This window comes from Azolla caroliniana, unplaced genomic scaffold (assembly GCF_043228905.1).
Source record: "Azolla caroliniana isolate FFs.n. ecotype wild unplaced genomic scaffold, voAzoCaro1.0.p SCAF_3, whole genome shotgun sequence".
In the NCBI taxonomy this organism is placed as follows: domain Eukaryota; kingdom Viridiplantae; phylum Streptophyta; class Polypodiopsida; order Salviniales; family Salviniaceae; genus Azolla; species Azolla caroliniana.
The window spans coordinates 16,643,734-16,660,997 of record NW_028230438.1 but is presented as its reverse complement, the minus strand read 5'-3'; positions in this window follow the sequence as shown (position 1 = coordinate 16,660,997).

Here is a 17,264-nt window from a genome sequence, read left to right as displayed (position 1 = left end):
TTGTACCCGATGCATCCCCGGATTTGCCGAGAGGAAGTGAATATGGCATCCGAACATGCCGGTGAACTGTGGCACAAGACGTCGTGTCACATGATCCAGAAAGGGATGAGAAGACTTGTCGAAAATAACCTCATTCAGGAGGTGAAGGACGTACAACTTAAGAAGTGCATTGATTGCTTGGCCGACAAGCAAAACCGAACCTCTTTCTGGTCGAGACCACCGACGAAACGGAATGCGCTGCTAGAGCTTGTGCATACCGATGTATGCCAAGTGGACACGAAGTCACATGCCGGATCGCAGTACTTCGTAACGTTCATAGATGACCATAGTCAGAAGTTATGGATCTCACCGCTGAAGACGAAGGATTAGGTACTATACGTCTTCAAGGAATTCCACGCGAGAGTGGAAAGGGAAACCGACCGGAAGCTGAAGGCGGTTCGAGTAGACAACATAGGAGAATACCAAGGGTAGTTCGAAGAGTACTGCCGATCGAAGGGGATCCGGCTCGAATTCACAATGCCGAAGACACCGAAACTGAACGGATTGGCCGAAAGGATGAACCGGACTAATGGAGAGAGTCCGGAGTATGCTAGCACATGCCAACTTATCCAATACATGTTGGGCTGAGGCGCTGATTACAACGACATATGTGATAAATGGATCACCCTCAGCGCCCTTGGACGGAGACACACCACAGAGAGTATGGACTGGTAAAGACGTATCTTACCGACATCTGAAGGTGTTCGATTGTCTTGCCTACATGCATGTTGCAAAGAAAAAGAGAGTGAAATTGGATCTGAAGTTACGGCCATGCATATTCTTTGGATATGGCGATGATGAGTTTGAGTACCGAGTGTGGGACCTGGTCAACAAGAAGGTGTTTCGGAGTCGAGACATAGTCTTCACGGAAGACAAGAACATTATCGACTGGGAATCGGAGAAGAAGATAACGGACTCTAGGTCGTCCGACAGAGATTGATCAGAAGATACAAGGACTCATCCGGCCGGAAGTAGGATGGCACTCGAAGAACTGGACGGATTCGGAAAAGAAACAACCCAATCGAAGAAGAAGAATCGGACACCGGAACTAGACAAGACCCCGGATCAGATTCAGATGAAGAACAAATGGAGGAACCAGTGATAAAAAATCAAGGATAGATATATCCTCTCAGAGATATATCAAGGGCCCCTGGATATTTTCGGATGCAGAGCATGTCTTAATGACCGACGAGGGGGAGCGGGAAAGCTTCGAGGAAGTTAGGAAAGACACCCACAACCATTAGTGGTTAAGTGCCATGTAGGATGAGATGGAGTCCCTGCATGAGAACCACACATATGAATTGACGGAGTTGCCGAAAGGAAAGAGAGCGCTCCGGAACAAGTGGGTGTACAAGCTAAAACCGGGAGACTTCAGAAATCCGCCAAGGTATAAGGCCCGGATTGTGGTGAAGGGCTTCCAGCAGAAGAAAGGAGTGGGCTTCGATGAAATCTTTGCCTCAGTAGTGAAGATGACATCCATCCTGATTGTGTTGAGCATAGCGGCAAGCATGGATCCTGAGGTCCAGTAGCTAGACGTCAAGACGACGTTCCTGCACGGTGGCATCAAAGAAGAGATCTACATGCAACAACCGGAGGGATTTGTCAAGAAAGGGAAGGAACAACTGGTATGTCGGTTGAAGAAGAGCTTATATGGACTGAAGCAAGCTCCCCGACAATGGTACCGGATGTTCAACTCCTTCATTACCGATAAGGGATATCACAAGACACAAGCCGACCACTATGTGTTAGTGAAGAATTTCGCCTGAGGAGACTTCTTGATACTATTGCTATATGTGGATGACATGCTAATCGTCGGACCAGACCAAACCAAAATCAGAAATCTGAAGAAGGCCTTGAACCAGACCTTCTCAATGAAAGATCTAGGTCCGACGAGACAGATCCTAAGGATGCAAATAATCCTGGACCAGTCGAAGAAGCAGTTGTGGCTATCATAGGAAAAGTACGTGACAAAGGTGCTTCAGAGGTTCAATATGTTGGATGCGAAGCAGGTCGGATCGATAGTTCTGGCAAATTGCAAGTTGTCCGGAAAACAAAGCCCGAAGACGAAGAGAAGTCAAAGATGATGAAGATATCATATGCTTATGCCATCAGAAGTTTGATCTATGCAATGGTGTGTACCCGACCAAATATCAAATATGCAGTTAGAGTGGTCAGTCAGATTCATGAGCAATCCAAGATGAGAACACTAGACCACGGTCGAGTGGATACTCCGGTACTTGAAAGGAACCTCGAGTACGTGCCTCTGATTCGTCTCTGGATAACCCCAATTTGAAAGATTCATGGATTAGGATATGCTGGCTGATGCGGATACCATCCAGTCTACATCCGGATATGTCATGACTTATGCAGGGGGAGATGTATCGTGGTAGTCGAGGCTGCAGAAGTCCATTGCACTGTCGAGAACGGAAGCGGAGTACATTGTGTCTTTTAGAGACATGGACTAATGTAAGCATTAGATAAGGATAGAATATAGATCTAGATAGAAAGGAGAGAGAGAAAGAAGGGTGTCGATCCACCTGACCACCCCCGAGCGAAGGGATCGAGATGGACTCGAGCCTCGATCAACATCCCACACCACCGCCGTGGCGTCGAGTCGTACTTGGTGCTGGCGCGCTCGCTACAAGAGTTGACCCACCACAAGACAGAGTCTTGACGTAGTCAACCAGATGATGAAATGAGGGTAGCTAGGCCTCTTATTTATAGTGATACCCAAGGCCCCAAGCAAGTTCACACTTGGCCTAATGGGTTGTCTCAATCCCGAGGATTAAAAGTAATCCTCCCCTTCTTTACACTCTTGTTTAACCCTCACACTTATCCATGTGTATAGAATACTACGGTAAATTCTCACCATGGGATATTATATGGTCATGCCCGTAATAGTGGCTATAGAAGCCGGTAAAGAGGTAATCTGGATGAAGGACTTCATCAAAGAGCTAGGGATTCGGTAGGAGGAATTCCGGTTGTACTACGATAGTCAAAGTGCCATCCACCTCGCAAAGAATGCAACCTACCATTCCCGAACTAAGCACATCCATAGGAGATATCATTGGCTTTGGGAGAAGTTAGAAGATAAAGAGTTCGTACTGATGTAGATCCATACGGAGAAGAACGGGTCAGACATGCTGACCAAGGTGTTGTTAGCCAACAAGCTGGACGTGTGTGAGAGACGAATCGGAATGATGGGACATCCCATGCCGGAGTGAAGGGGGAGTTTTTTGGGAAAGAGGTCCTCCCCATATAGGATCCGGAGGAACCGGACCGGATGGATCCGGTGTGAACCAGATCTAGGACATATCTCTAAATATGTTTCTAGTGTGCCTGTGATGGCCACATTTGTAAATAGTCCTAGAGTTATATAAGTATAAATATGACTTAGGGCGATCACTTTGTAATGACTTGTTGTCATTATTTGTTGTATAGAGGTTGCAGAGAGAGAGAGAGAGAGAGAGAGAGAGAGAGAGAGAGACAAAAAGTTTTTCTGTTGTAACCACGAGTTGGTGAAGGCAAAGAGCTCGAGGTCATTGCCTCTAAGGCTCCTATTGTATCCCTTTCTCTTATAGTCATAGTTGGAGTGTGTGGGATCCTGTAGTTTTTCCCTATTAGGGTTTTCCATGTAGACATCATGTGTCCTCTCTGTTGTCTATGTAAGTGTATTAATCTCCATTTCTACTTTGTTCTTCCATTGAGTTTAAGACTCAGTTCTGGCCAAGCGCTATTCCACACACTTACACAAACAACCGAGACGACACTGGATGTTAATGTGGAAAACACTAATTGGGAGAAATCACAAGAGTTCTCTGACTTCGAATAGGATCACTTTAGAGAATAGGTACAACAATGTGAGACTCAGAGGCAATGACGTCGAGGTCTAGCTTCACCAACTTCCGGTTACAACAGAAGACTCTTTGTATCTCTCTCTCTCTCTCTCTCTCTCTCTATACAACGATAATAACAACTACTACAACCACACATAGAACAATGTTGCCCTAGTTATATTCATACATATATAAGGTTTGGGGCTATTTACAAATATGACCATCTGGATATATTCCGGATCCATTCAATCTGGTTCCTTCCTTCAACTCGTCCGATCAAACTCGTCTGGTTCTCATTCGGAGGAACCAGTTTCCCAACAAACTCCCCCTTCACTCCAGCATGGGATGCCTTGTCAATCTGATCCATTTCCAGCACGCAACTAGCTTGTCGGTTGTCAGCACCTTAGTCCACATATCCAACCCGTTCTCCTTCGTATAGATCTTCATCAGCGAAAATTCTTTATCTTGTACCTTCTCCTAGAGCTAGTGATATCTCCTCTAGGTGTGCTTTGTCCGGGAGTGGTAGGGTGCGTTCTTTGCAAGGTGGATGGCACTTTGACTGTCGCAATAGAGCCAGTATTCCTCCTGTCGAATCCCTAGCTCTCTGATGAAGTCCTTCATCCAGATTACTTCCTTGCCGGCTTCCACGACTTCCATGTACTCTTCTTTCGTTGTTGATATTGAAATGAACTTGTATAGCCTCGATTGCCACGATACGGCTCACCATACATATGTCATGATGTATCCGGACGTGGATCGACTGGTATCTACATCAACCGACATGTTTGAATCGGTGAAACATTCCAATTGGGGTTTACCTGAGTCGAATCGGAGGCACAAGCTCAAGGTGCCTTTTAGGTATCGGAGTGTCCACTTGATTGTTGCCCAATGCTCTCTTCCCGGATTGCTCATGAACTGGTGGACCACTCCGACTGCATACTGGAGCTTTCTTGATATCTAAGTCTCACCATCTTTCGAAATACTAAGACTCGATTTCGTCCAAGATATATTCAACGACGAAGTGAAACCAAAGTAAGTGAATAACTTTTTCGACTAATGATGGAATCACCTTTTGGTTTCATAGAGTATGAAAGAAAGTTTAAGGAATTGTGGATGACGTGGATTCATCTTCGTGGTGGCACTAAAGACGAGTGGTTTAAGATGGAACGATTTAAGATGGGCCTTGACATGCATTTTTGTTTGGAGGCAACCTTGAAGGATCCAACATCTTTTCAAGCTCTTATCCAAGTTTGTCAAGGTTATGATTGGAAAGTGAAGATGATGAGTTCCATGGGATTTGCCCAAATGACGGCTTTGGGTGCAAAGTTGATGCCTTGTGCCAACCTTCAAACGTCATCTTCAATTGTGCATGGTGGACAAGTGTTTCAAAACGTGTATACTTACCATATTACCATTTTTACCATGGTTATATTGGCTACCCAAAGAGGTTGGAAATTGCATTGCTTTGAATAAAAATAGCTTTCTTGAATGGTGATTTACAAGAAGAGGTTTATGTGAAGCAACCTCCTAGATTTTCTATGAAAGGGAAACAACATATGGTTTGTCGCTTGCATAAAGCCTTGTATGGTATCAAGCAAGCTCCACATGCACGGTATGAAAAAATTGAGAGGAACTTGATTGCTCTTGGCTTCACATGTAGTCTGATTGAAAGCACACTTTATGTACACAAAGATGGGGATGCGATGCAAAACTTGACATTCTTATGGCTGATTTGCAACATACTTTTGATGTCATTTATCTTGGTCTTTTGAGCTACTATCTTGGCATCCAATTTGTATCCGTTGAGGGGGCTATGGTTATGCATCAAGGAAAGTTTGTCGAAAAACTACTACAACGTTTTAACTTTGAGGATGGCAAGTCGGTTTCTACACCTGTGGAGATAGGATTTAGGTTCTTAGTTGAGGATTCCAATGATGCATTTAATACTTCTTTGAAAAGAATTGCGTGCGGAAGCTTGTAGATGAAATTGGCTTCATGGATAGCAACAGAAAATATACATAGGTTTAATAGAAAGCTTCACACAATACACACAAAGAGAGCGGGAGAGACAAAGAGAGAGCAGAACAGTAAACACTCAATTTCAAAAATACTCAAAGACTCTGTCTGTGTACATACAATGTGCTCCCTAAGCATTTTTATACAAGTCCATAAAAGGACAGACAAAAGTACTGACATGTACTTCAATGCTCGTACTGAGCGACTGACACTGATTCCCAAAAATATGCCTACGTACTAGGCTAGGATAGTAGGCCTCTAACAACCTACCGATTACATTTAGATCTGGACACTGATCTGGCTCTTGGCTTGTTCAGCCATCGGATCATGTTGGGCTTCCTCGCTCAACACTCCCCCTCAAGTTGAACTTGGGGTCGTATTGTGGTGTCAGTTTCTATCGGTCCTTCCCTCCAGCTCCTCCTGGCGTCTTCTCTCCTTGCTCATGCTCCTTGCCCCGTCCCGTCCCGCTTTCGACGATCCGTCCAGTTCCACACTCCTTGACCTTCTCGATTGGCCCATCTCAGCCCCATCGTTGCTCCGACTTCAGTGCTTCTTGACCCATTGGCTCCTTCGTGTCAATGACTTCCGCTACCTTCTTGTTTTCTTGGCCTTCAAATGACCTGACACCTCCGAATCAAACTGTTGAACCGAATTGGTTGCCTCTGATTCGTTCCCGCTCTTGTCCGAGTTGGCTATCTCCAACTCATCCTCGATCTTTAGGCCCTTCACGGACCATGTCCAAGTGTTGGCCTTCTTCTTCCAGTCGGGTATGTGTTACCGACTAGGAACACGGTCTATGGTCAGTCCTTCGACCTAGACCTCCAAGTGACTGTGTGACCACGAATGGTAGCGTCTGTGCGTAATACTTAGTGGGATATTCCCCGTAACCTAGCAGCGTATAAGGGAGACGGCTACAACCGAGCTCCTTTGACAATGGGCTAACACACACACCGTTACTTACTCCTACGCTCTCAAGTGTTACAGACACACAATAGATTAGTCGTAGCTACACACAGAGCTCAGAGAAGATAGAACTGTATTACGATACGCCTCTTACATTCAAAATTACATGCTCCCTCTATCAAAGGTTTTCTGCCCTTTATATACGCAAGGTCTTTTAGCCGTTCACGCTTCCCGCGTGAACCGTTACATGCATTACAATATTATACTATTCCGTGTTCCTGCGCTCTTGACCGTCGGTTACAATTCCGGCGGACAACACCTGGCACGCTTGTGGGACAGTGCCATGGCACCTCGGACCCATCCCTTTAATCTTCTTCCAAAATTCCCATGATGTTTGGCTTTGCTACGGTGTCCGCATCCGGGGACGACATAGGCCCCATAGGTGCATCGTGGTGTGGTTCCCTCATGGTGTCGCGATCGTCCTATGTGGGCGGTCTGGGTTCTATGGGCTCTTCTTGGGCTAGGGGGTTGGGCTCAGCCGTCGGCAGGTTTGCGGTCGGTCGCGGCTTCATCTCATCCGTCACTTCCTCCGTGGTGTCGGCCGTCGGTGTACGCTCTAGGTACCGCTTGGTCCGCAACGTTCTCCGTGTGGTCGGCTGATAGCGTATGCTCCGGTAGATGGGGTTCCTCTTGGGCAGTGGTTTCGCTGTCTGGTATTGTGGGGGACTCCGCTCGCCGTTCCCCGCTGTTCACCGTAGTTGTAATTTCTAGGGACCTGGCCTGAGGTTGCTCTTCTTCGGCAATATCCGGAATTGGTGTCGCGATGGATTCCTCATTTGTTCGCATGATCTGGTGAAACAGATCCTCCTAACTTTCACCAAAATCATCTAATAGCTACGCGAGTTCTTCAAAATGTTGGTCTGCTAGTGCGCGATAGTCTTGCGCTAGGTACTCGTGTACTGCCGCAATGCTCTCCTCATTGAGTTTATAGAAGCCTCGACCGTTTTTTCTTCGGTTCTCCGAGTCCGCACGATATACGTGCAATTCCGCCACTTGGGCTGCCCACGCCATCCATCCTTTGTCTAGCGTCGTTTTCAATTGCGCTGTAAACCTCTCCCGATTCGTTTGTAGAAGGATACGCACGTTGTTTGTGATGGCCTGGCAATGGTTGCGTGCTTCTTCCATCAACTTCTTGAGGTTTGCAATTTCTTGTTGAGTAACTGCTGCCTCTTCTTCATACGTGCTCTTCATACCCGCCCACAGCTGGGATTCCTTCGCATATAGTTCTTCTAATTTCCCCATTTCATTGTTTAGGGGGATTTCGAGCTAATGCCTTCTTTCCTGTTTGCCCACCAGCTGCTCGTCGAACCATGCCTTCTTTTTCTCCAATAAGGCCTGCAGTCCCGCGATTGCCGCCTCTAATTTCTTCGCTTCCTCCCGTAATTGGGCATTTTCTTCTTTTGTCTGGGTGTACTGTGCTATCTCCGCAATGAGTTTCTCTTCAAGGGTTTTTATTGCCTTTCGGCCGTTGGCCCGGATGTCCTTTCCCCTGTCTGAGGACTGGCGAAGTTCAATGCAGAGGCGATCAATTTCTGATTGCGCTAGTTGTACGACCCTTTTTGCTTTTCAGGCAATGGCGGTCTGAGCCTCAATCTCTTCCTTCAAGACTTCGATGGCGTGGTTTGGTGGTGGAGTTTCTTGTTGCGCCGTAGTCGCGTTAGTTTCCAACTCCACGATGCGTTCGTTGGGTTTTTGCAGCTCGGCTTGGGTCAGTTTCACCTTCTTCCAGACATTCTTATTTTTAATGGCCATCTCCTTGGCGCCCGTGCTGACCTTTGCCAATTGCCTATGGACTTCGACTAGGGCTGTGTTTAATGGGGGTAGTTTCATCCCCATTCAACGTATCCCGGAGTTGCTCCGTCTGCCGACTTTGGCTAACTGGTCCTCATCGTCGCTCTCCGCCGTTTGTGTTAAGGCGCGCTCGATCATCTGGCGCTCCGCGTGCTCCTCGTCCATTCGTTGTGAGGCCTTTATCTATTGCGTTGCCAAGAATTCCATGAGCTCAAAAGTGGTTCCGTACTGCAAGAGTGCACTGAACTCATGGGCCGTGTTCGAGATATCTAGATATGCCAAAACCTCGCTTTCCGCCGTCAATACGGCTTTCCCTCGTTGTGACTGGGCCGTAATGATTGGTCGTGGCTCCCGGATTATTTCAAAGGTGATGTTGGGCTCCGTAGCTGCGGAGTCATCGCCTTCGATCGTTGTCTCTGCCGTCATGGGTACATCTTTAACTAATCCCCACCCATCTTTCCTGCCCAGCCTTCGCCGTTTCGGCCTAGGGCTATCATGCTGTGGTTCGGCATCTGGTTCTAGTGCCGCTTTTGCGGAGCGCGCCGCCTGCTCTTCTGGCATTGTCCGTGTGTTCGGGTGGGCGGGTTGGGGTTCATCCTCCCACTCTGTGGCATCTAACTCCGCTAACCTGTGCTTCGCGGATCGGGGCGGCAGCATGGGTTTGCTGGGCTGCGGTGCCGGCAGGCCTCGGGGTGGGAATAGTACCGTCAGGTACTATTGTATGATAGGCCTGACCTTCTTGCCTCCTTGATATGCGTGCAGGACTTCCCTTAACGTCGGCCCCGTGATGACTCCCCAATCGACCCTATGCCCTTCAAAGGTATCAATAATGATACATGCCTTCTGCTTGGGCATCCCATATGCATTTACGTGTACGCGTCCGACCTCTAATAGGAACTTGGCGACTTCAGGGAAAAAGGGATACAGGATCTCCTTCGTTCTATAGGCCTTGGCAAAGGAGGAATACGGGCCGAAATACCTCTACAGCAACTCCGTAGGAGGGATTTCGAAATGCCTTTAACCTAGTGATGACAGGTCAACCTTTTTCCGAATGGAGGAGTTGGTGACCGTGTTGATATTGAGGTTTTTGGCGATGTCCAATGCATCCGGGTGTGGAGGTGCCTCTGCGACCCTGATGTACCCATCCACGCATTTCTCCACGAGCTATCGACGTAAGGTGGTAGAGATAAATATCGGCATAGTCAGAGTAGGCTCGTGGGGAGAAGATTGGTGGTTTTGGTGGGTTTCAGCTCTGTGATAGGATGGAGGAGAAGGTGAGGGAGGGTACCGATGAGAGCGTTGAGAGTTAGGAGGTGGATTTGTGTTGTGTAGAAGACCTTCTATTTCCTTCTTTTTGTGGTCTAGGGTTCATTGGGCGGTGAGCCATCGTGGTGCCGCGTGTTCTTGGTCTAGAAGTCTGTGCATGCATTCAGTCCTTTTTTAATAGCGTCGCTATCTTCTCTCTCTTTTTTGTAATGGTTACATATAGCCTATTTTTACACTATGATACTAGTGGGGCCGTCCACTTACGCCGCAAGTTCTCCGGCTTTGTCCTATTCAGCGGTGAATGGGTTAGGTGGCGTAGGGCCCAGGTAACGTTTAAGGCGAAACCCATTCACCTTTTGTCGTAAGACTTCCCCAGCCAGTGTGCCTAGTTGGAACGTGCCTTGTTCCACTCCTATTATCTAGTACAGGCCTGTCCAGCGAAAACTAGTACCGCTCGACCGACCGCGAAATCCTTTTCCCGTGCGTTCCGATGTCGATCCACAAACGCTTTACGCCGTCGTTGTTCCTGCTCCAACACAACCATGTTGCGTACGCGTTTTACACCAAGTTCGAGCAGCTGGTGGAGCCGTACCTCCTCCGACTTGGCTTCCGATAGTCGGTCACGTACCTGAATCCATAAACTAGGTATTTGAAACTCTACTGGCATCACGGCCTCCAGCCCAAATGCTAGTCGAAATGGTGTTGACTGTATGCTTGTTTTGTAGCTAGTTCTGTACGCCCATAACGCACTATGTAATTTGGTATCCCAGTCCGTTCTATTTTCATTGACGATTTTCTTTAAGATGGGTTGCAACGTCTTGTTGGTGGATTCCACCAACCCATTCGCCTGTGGATAATATGGCGTACTTTTCTTGTGGACTACGGCATAATGATGTGTTAGTTCTTGAACGATCGTATTGAGAAAGTGGCTCCCCTGGTCACTGATAAGCTCAATCGGACAGCCGAACTGACACCAGATGTGTTCATAAAGGAATCTCGTTGTGACGGTCGCCGTATTCTCTCGTAGTGCCTTTGCTTCTACCCACTTGGTGGAATAATCCGTGGCTACCAATATGTATTTCTTGCTCATACGGGCCGCTGCCGGTGTGAAGGAGCCCACAAAATCCAATCCCCACTTTTGGAAGGGATTTAACAGTAATACGGGCTGGTGTGGCATCCTTGCGCACTCCGTGGGCTGGCCCACCCGTTGACACAAATCACACTTTTTGCAATACTCGTATGCTTCCTTCTGTGTAGTCGGCCACCATAGGCATGCTTGCCATATTTTCCAGGCCGTAACATCGCCCGTGTAATGGCCGCCTGCTGTGCCGTAGTGAGCCTCCCATAAGACTGCTTCTTTCTCATCCTGACGTACACCGCGTCGCCAAATGCCATCATTACCTTTCTGATATAAAACTCCTTCTATTAGGCAAAAGTTACGGCTCCGGACGGCTAATCATTTCTTCTCGTCCATGTGTAATTGTGGTGGAGGCAGTCCTGTAGTAAAACAATATGTCATTTCCATAAGCCACCGGTCTAGAAACGTCGTTTCCGTTCTTTCTGCTAGTGCTGCTACCCGCAGAATGTCTGCGTTCGGAAAGTCGTCGTCGTCCTTCTGTACTGTTTCTCCATTATCGAGTTGGCTCAAAAAATCTGCCACTGCGTGTTGCGTACCTGGGCGGTGCTAAATTACAAAATTGAATTCTTGAAGCAGCAACATCCATCATGCCAATTTCCTTGTCAGTGCTTGTTTCTCCACCAAATACAACAGTCCCAAATGATCCACGTGGAACGTGAATTTCCTCCCCAACACATAATGCCGGAATTTATTGATACTATAGATCATCCCTAACACCTCACGCTCCGTTGTGGAATAGTTACGCTCAACTGTTGATAATTTGCGGCTAGCGTAGTACACTGGCCGATACCAATTCAGTTCAGTGAGCTGCATTATCAAACTTCCTATTGCTATGTCCGAGGCGTCTACGAACACGTGGTGTCATGATATGGCAAGACTCAAACCCATGACCTTATGCTATATGGGTCGAGCTCTTACCATTAGACTATGAATTGTAATTTGTAGGATATTATTTTCATTTATGCTTTATCATAGAAAATTGATGTATATTCCAGATCTCTCTAGAACATTCTAGAAGCTTCAAGATTATCCCTAAAAACACTATAAAAGGAGGCACAAGGCATTGTTTTGAACCAAATTGGTTCAACGCCAGTCTTAAGCCTCTTAGCCGCTTGTACTTATCTTTTTCACATAATATATTAGCTGTTGTCATCATCTTTCTCTCTCTCTCATTCTCGCTATCTCTCTCTCTCCTCTTCTCACTTCCTCTCTTGGGAATCTTACGCAGTCCCGTCCTCTTAGTACTAATAGTACTGCTCTTCTTTAGTACTAATTCCATCTCTGCTTTTGTACTATTCCTGACACGTGGAATGGCTTCGCCCAAACTGGTGGTTGTACGACGGGTGCTTGTGTGATCATTATCTTGAGCACCTCATAGGCCTTGTCCTCCGTTGTAGTCCATTGGAAGGGAGTCCGATGCACGGCGGCATGTAATGGTGTGGCGAAGTCCGCCAAGTATCGTATCATCCGACTATGCCATAGTATTTGTCCTTAAAACCAGTTGAGTGATTTCGTGTTTGTCGGAGTTTTGTCTTGAGTAATCGCGGAGATCTTGTTCAGATCAATCGCTATTCCATCCTTGCTGACTATATGGCCTAGGAGAGTCCCGATGGTCACGCTGAAGGCACATTTCGCGGGATTTAGGCTTAAGCGTGCGGTGCGGCAACGTTCTAGGCACAGTTGCAGATGCGTAAAATGGTCGGTTTTTTTCCCATATACTGCAAAATCGTCTAAAAAAACTTGCATGAATGCTGGAATATATTCCCCAAAGATCTCCGTGATTGTCTGTTGAAATGTCGCCAACGCTGTTTTTAGCCCGAACATCATGACAACTGCCACATAGACTCCCCAGTCTGTGACAAATGCCGTCTTCTCTTGGTCATCGGGATGCATGCGTACCTGGTTATATCCACTGAAGCCATCTAAAAAACTGTATATGTCATGTCCTGCGACGGCGTCCAGTACGCTATTGGTGAATGGTAAAGGGAATGCATCTGTAATGGTTACAACGTTTAATTTTCTGTAATCCACGCATACTCGTATTTTGCCGTTTTTCTTTGGAACGACTACTATCAGACTTAACCATGTGGCTTGTTTAATTGGTCGTATGAATCCCGCCTTTAAGAGTTTGTCAATTTCTTCTTTTACATGGGTCGCGTAGTTCGGGTTCATGCGGTAGCAGTGCTATTGGACCGGTTTTGCGTCTGTTGCTAAATTGATCTTATGTTGATAGAACTTCGGATCTAACCCCTTCATGTCCTCGAGAGCCCAGGCGAACACATCTTTATATTTCTTGAGTAGTTCAAACATTGTGTCTCTCTAGTCCAACCTTAATTCTTTTGCGATAGAGAGAAAACGAGGTTTTGACGTCGTACCCACGTTTACTTCTTCAAGGGCAGAGGGGGTGACTCGTCGTGAAATTTCCATTTCCCTCTCAAATGCTGCCCGTGCTCTGCTTAGTTCCAATATTGACTCTGGGTTTGGTTCGTAAGCCTCGTCGTGGAGAGTAGTGGCCGTGGCATATCTGCCTCGGTTGCGATGACGTTCATTTCGAACAACGGAATAATCCGAGGGTGCTCGTCTAGGTATGCCTCTAATTCTGCATCATCCACCTTGGCCAACATATTTATATCTTCCGCGTATAATGGTGATATACCCTTGGATTGTGTCGCCCTTTCCTCCATAGGTACGCGAACGTTGGTGCGTCCGTGTCGAAAACTAATACACTTGTGTTGCCAGCTCTGCTTGATATTCGTTGCACGAAGCCACGGTTTGCCCAGCAGCATAGGGTATGCCCATGGGGCATCCAGGGTGAGGACTACCGCTGAGATGTCAAAGCGATGTCCTCCCACGATAATGCCGACCTTGCATATCAACCCCAATGGTCGTACTAAGCGGGTATCTGCCATACGGAGCTAGAACTGGCAAGCCTCCCATTCTGATATGCCTAACTACTCCCATTTTTTCCCACTAATTACATTAACCCCTGAGCCGCCATTGATTACGCATCCTGGCATTTCCTGACCGTGTAATATCAATGTAATAGCCAGTGTTGTGAAGAAAACCGGGCATAGGCGGAATCGGAGAAAAAGGCGCATGAACCGGCTCTTACACAGATGGGCACATGAATTGATATTTTGTACATGATTCATAAATGGATCGGCTGATGTAAACACTAGGTAGTATACATTTATTAGGGGGGATTGTGCGTATCTCCATCGAAAGGGACAGGGAATAAAGTGATTTGACTAGGGAGAAAGGGGGCCCTTTTGGCAAACTATTTAAGGAGGGAGAGAAGAAAGGGGAAGATATCGCGCATTAAGGAAGACGAAGTGTTGCTGCAGAACGAAGTGCCGAGCTCTCTCTTCCCCTCCGGTCGTCGGTCTCTGTGGGTGTCGGGAGTTCGCTGCCTCTGCTTTGTTGATAGCCCGTGTGCTTCAAGCAGAGGCTCTCCCCCTTTTGGTTCCTGGAGTTGTGTGGCAGTCGTCTGTGTGCGTGAGTGGGACCCCGTGTCGGGCCCATTACCGGGTTGCCGGTTGTAAGCTATTGATTTTAGTAATTGGATTCTTGTTTCTTGCTCTTAACTCTTCTCTGTGTATCTCTCCCTCTCTCCCTCTCTCTCTCCATCTCTCTCTCCTTGGTCCAAGACCCCCGTGGTCCCGCCTCTTTCTACACGCACGCGCGTAACAACGCGACACTGGGTTGTGGTGATCCACTACAAATGGTCCGTCACTAATGTCCGTGAGATTCATAGCGACACTCACCCCGGGTATGCCCGTCACCCATTCTTCCATGGTCTGGCGGAAGCATGGGACTAATTGCAGCAGCTTCTCCATGGTTAACGTTATCTCGCAGCCCGCCAGTGCTTGACAAATGGGGTCCGGGGCCGGTCCTTCGTCCTCCACTAGCTCCATTGTGTTCGTGGACTCCTTCCGCATGCATTCTGTATTTGTCGCATTTGCTTTTTCAACCCATGCCTGGGCTTGTCGTCGTATCTCATCTTGCGCAGACCAATCAACCATTTTTGTTTTCTGGCGTGTCGTGACTTGCTGCACTTCCGCCGTAATTGTATTGACGGCGGGCCCCTTGCCCTTGCGTACTGTGCATTGCGTGGCATAATGTCCGGGTTGCTGACAAACAAAACAATGGATGCTCGATTCGCCCTTCTCGGCTCCTGGTGGTGTGTGCCGATCCCTCGGTGCAACCTACTCCTCACGGTCCGGCCTCGTTTGTCAGAGCATACGCGGTGGTTGTTGTGCCGCTCATCGTCCAAACTTTCTTCATGTCGCCGGTGGTCCCAATATTGTCGTTGTTTTCCACAAGATCCATTGAAGCCGCCACATTTGTTTGTCGGTCGGTGATTTTCATAGCGTTGGCCCCCTTTAGCATATCGAGGGGGATCACGGTAGTCCTCATCCTCTGGCTCGTCTTCCTCAGAATCGTTGTGATTCCAACGATTCCGGTAGTGTCGGTCGTCACGTGGGTTGCGATCCATATACCGTGGTCGGTCTTCTTGCCTCCTTTGTTCAGTACGGTGTGGGGGACGCTGTCGCGAAGACTTACGTGTGTGTGTGCTACTCGAGCGACCACCGAGGTCTTGGAATGGGGAGGATGTTCGCAGAATTATCGAAGAGATGACGATCAATGTAAGATTAGATGAAATTTGTTCACTTGAGAAGAAGAAAGATTGTACACTTGAGAAGTAGAAAAATATGAAGAAGATAAAGACAAATATAATTATATTGATGATAGTGGTGTTGGTGATATCACATATTGAGCCCCCCTTTACACAAGCTCCACTAGGGTTTTTATAGCTCTCTTCATGCATAAAACCATGGGTTTAGAACCATGGTTTTGGGGACACATTTTTGCTTATGACATGCACAATCCATGGGTTTAGAACCATGGTTTTGTGCACATGGTTTTCTATGGTTGTTTCATTTATAATTCGTATATGAAAAGGAAATACATAAAATCTACACTATATGATAATTGCCCTAGTGGTAAGGCAAACATCTTGTATTTTAGAGGTGCAAGGTTCAAACCTTGCTTGCACCCTTCTGTATGAACTCAAGTGCCACTAGGCCTTAGGCTTATTTGCTACGTGCATGTGCAATGTTGCACATCCTTGGTTTATTCATCTCTACCGAACAATGTCGTCGATCCGACCGCTCTTCCTTCGTCCACCGCGTGTGTCCTTCGATTGGACTCCTGGCCACTCCTCGCACTCACCGTCTTCAAATGGGTGTTCTGGATCGTTCGTGTCGATCTCCGATTAGTCCGGGTTTGCCCTTGTCCGGATCGGTCTCCGCCGATCGCTTCTCGGCTCGGTTGGCCTTCGTCTACATTCGCATTTCGCCGAGTCGGGCTCGACTGATTAATTCCGGCCGGGTCGGCCCCCTTTTGGATCGCGATTGTCCAATTGATATCCGCCGAATCAGGTTTCAGCTGGGTCGGCCCCAGTCGATCGGCTCCCATGTGGATCTTCCTTCGTTCGGGCTAGAATCCTGGCCGGATCATCTTCCGGTTTGACTGGTTCTCAACTCTTCCTTCCTTCCCGCATGCCGCCTCTCCATCGAACTCAACCCGTGGCTTCATCCTTGGCCTCCTCGTCGGCCACATCCTTCCCTCCGTGTATGCTCGCCTCGAGCCATATTGTCTCCTCTCTGCCACCTCCTTTATCTTCGGTCTTATGTCGACACACGGTATCAACTGCTGAAGTCTCCGGAACCGGTGTGAAGGAATCCCTTCGTTCATGCACATTTACCTTGTCTTCCTCATCGCCCTTCCGGTCCTCCGTTTTTTCGTCGACACATTCCGTCTCTCCGATCTCACGTTGGCACACGTGCACAACCGCCGAAGTCTCAAGAATAGGTGTGGGGATATCCTTTCGTCCTCGATCTTCTTCCTCCTTGTGTTGGGCCTTCGTCTTCCCGTCACCGCCTTCTGTCTCTCTGGTCTCACATTGGCACACGGGCGCAACCGCCGAAGTCTCTAGAACAAGTGTGGAGAAAGTCTCGACATGGCTATCCACCATCGACTCGCCCATAGCCACCTCCGACTCGATGTCGTTTGTCATGGCTACCTCCTCAATCACGTCGGACTCAAACACTTTATCTCCCTCGATCATGCAAGCTTTTCTCATGCTTGCACCTTCATCACCCGATGTTTTGTACACAATGCGTGTTCCGAAACATTTATCCTCCCTCGAAGTG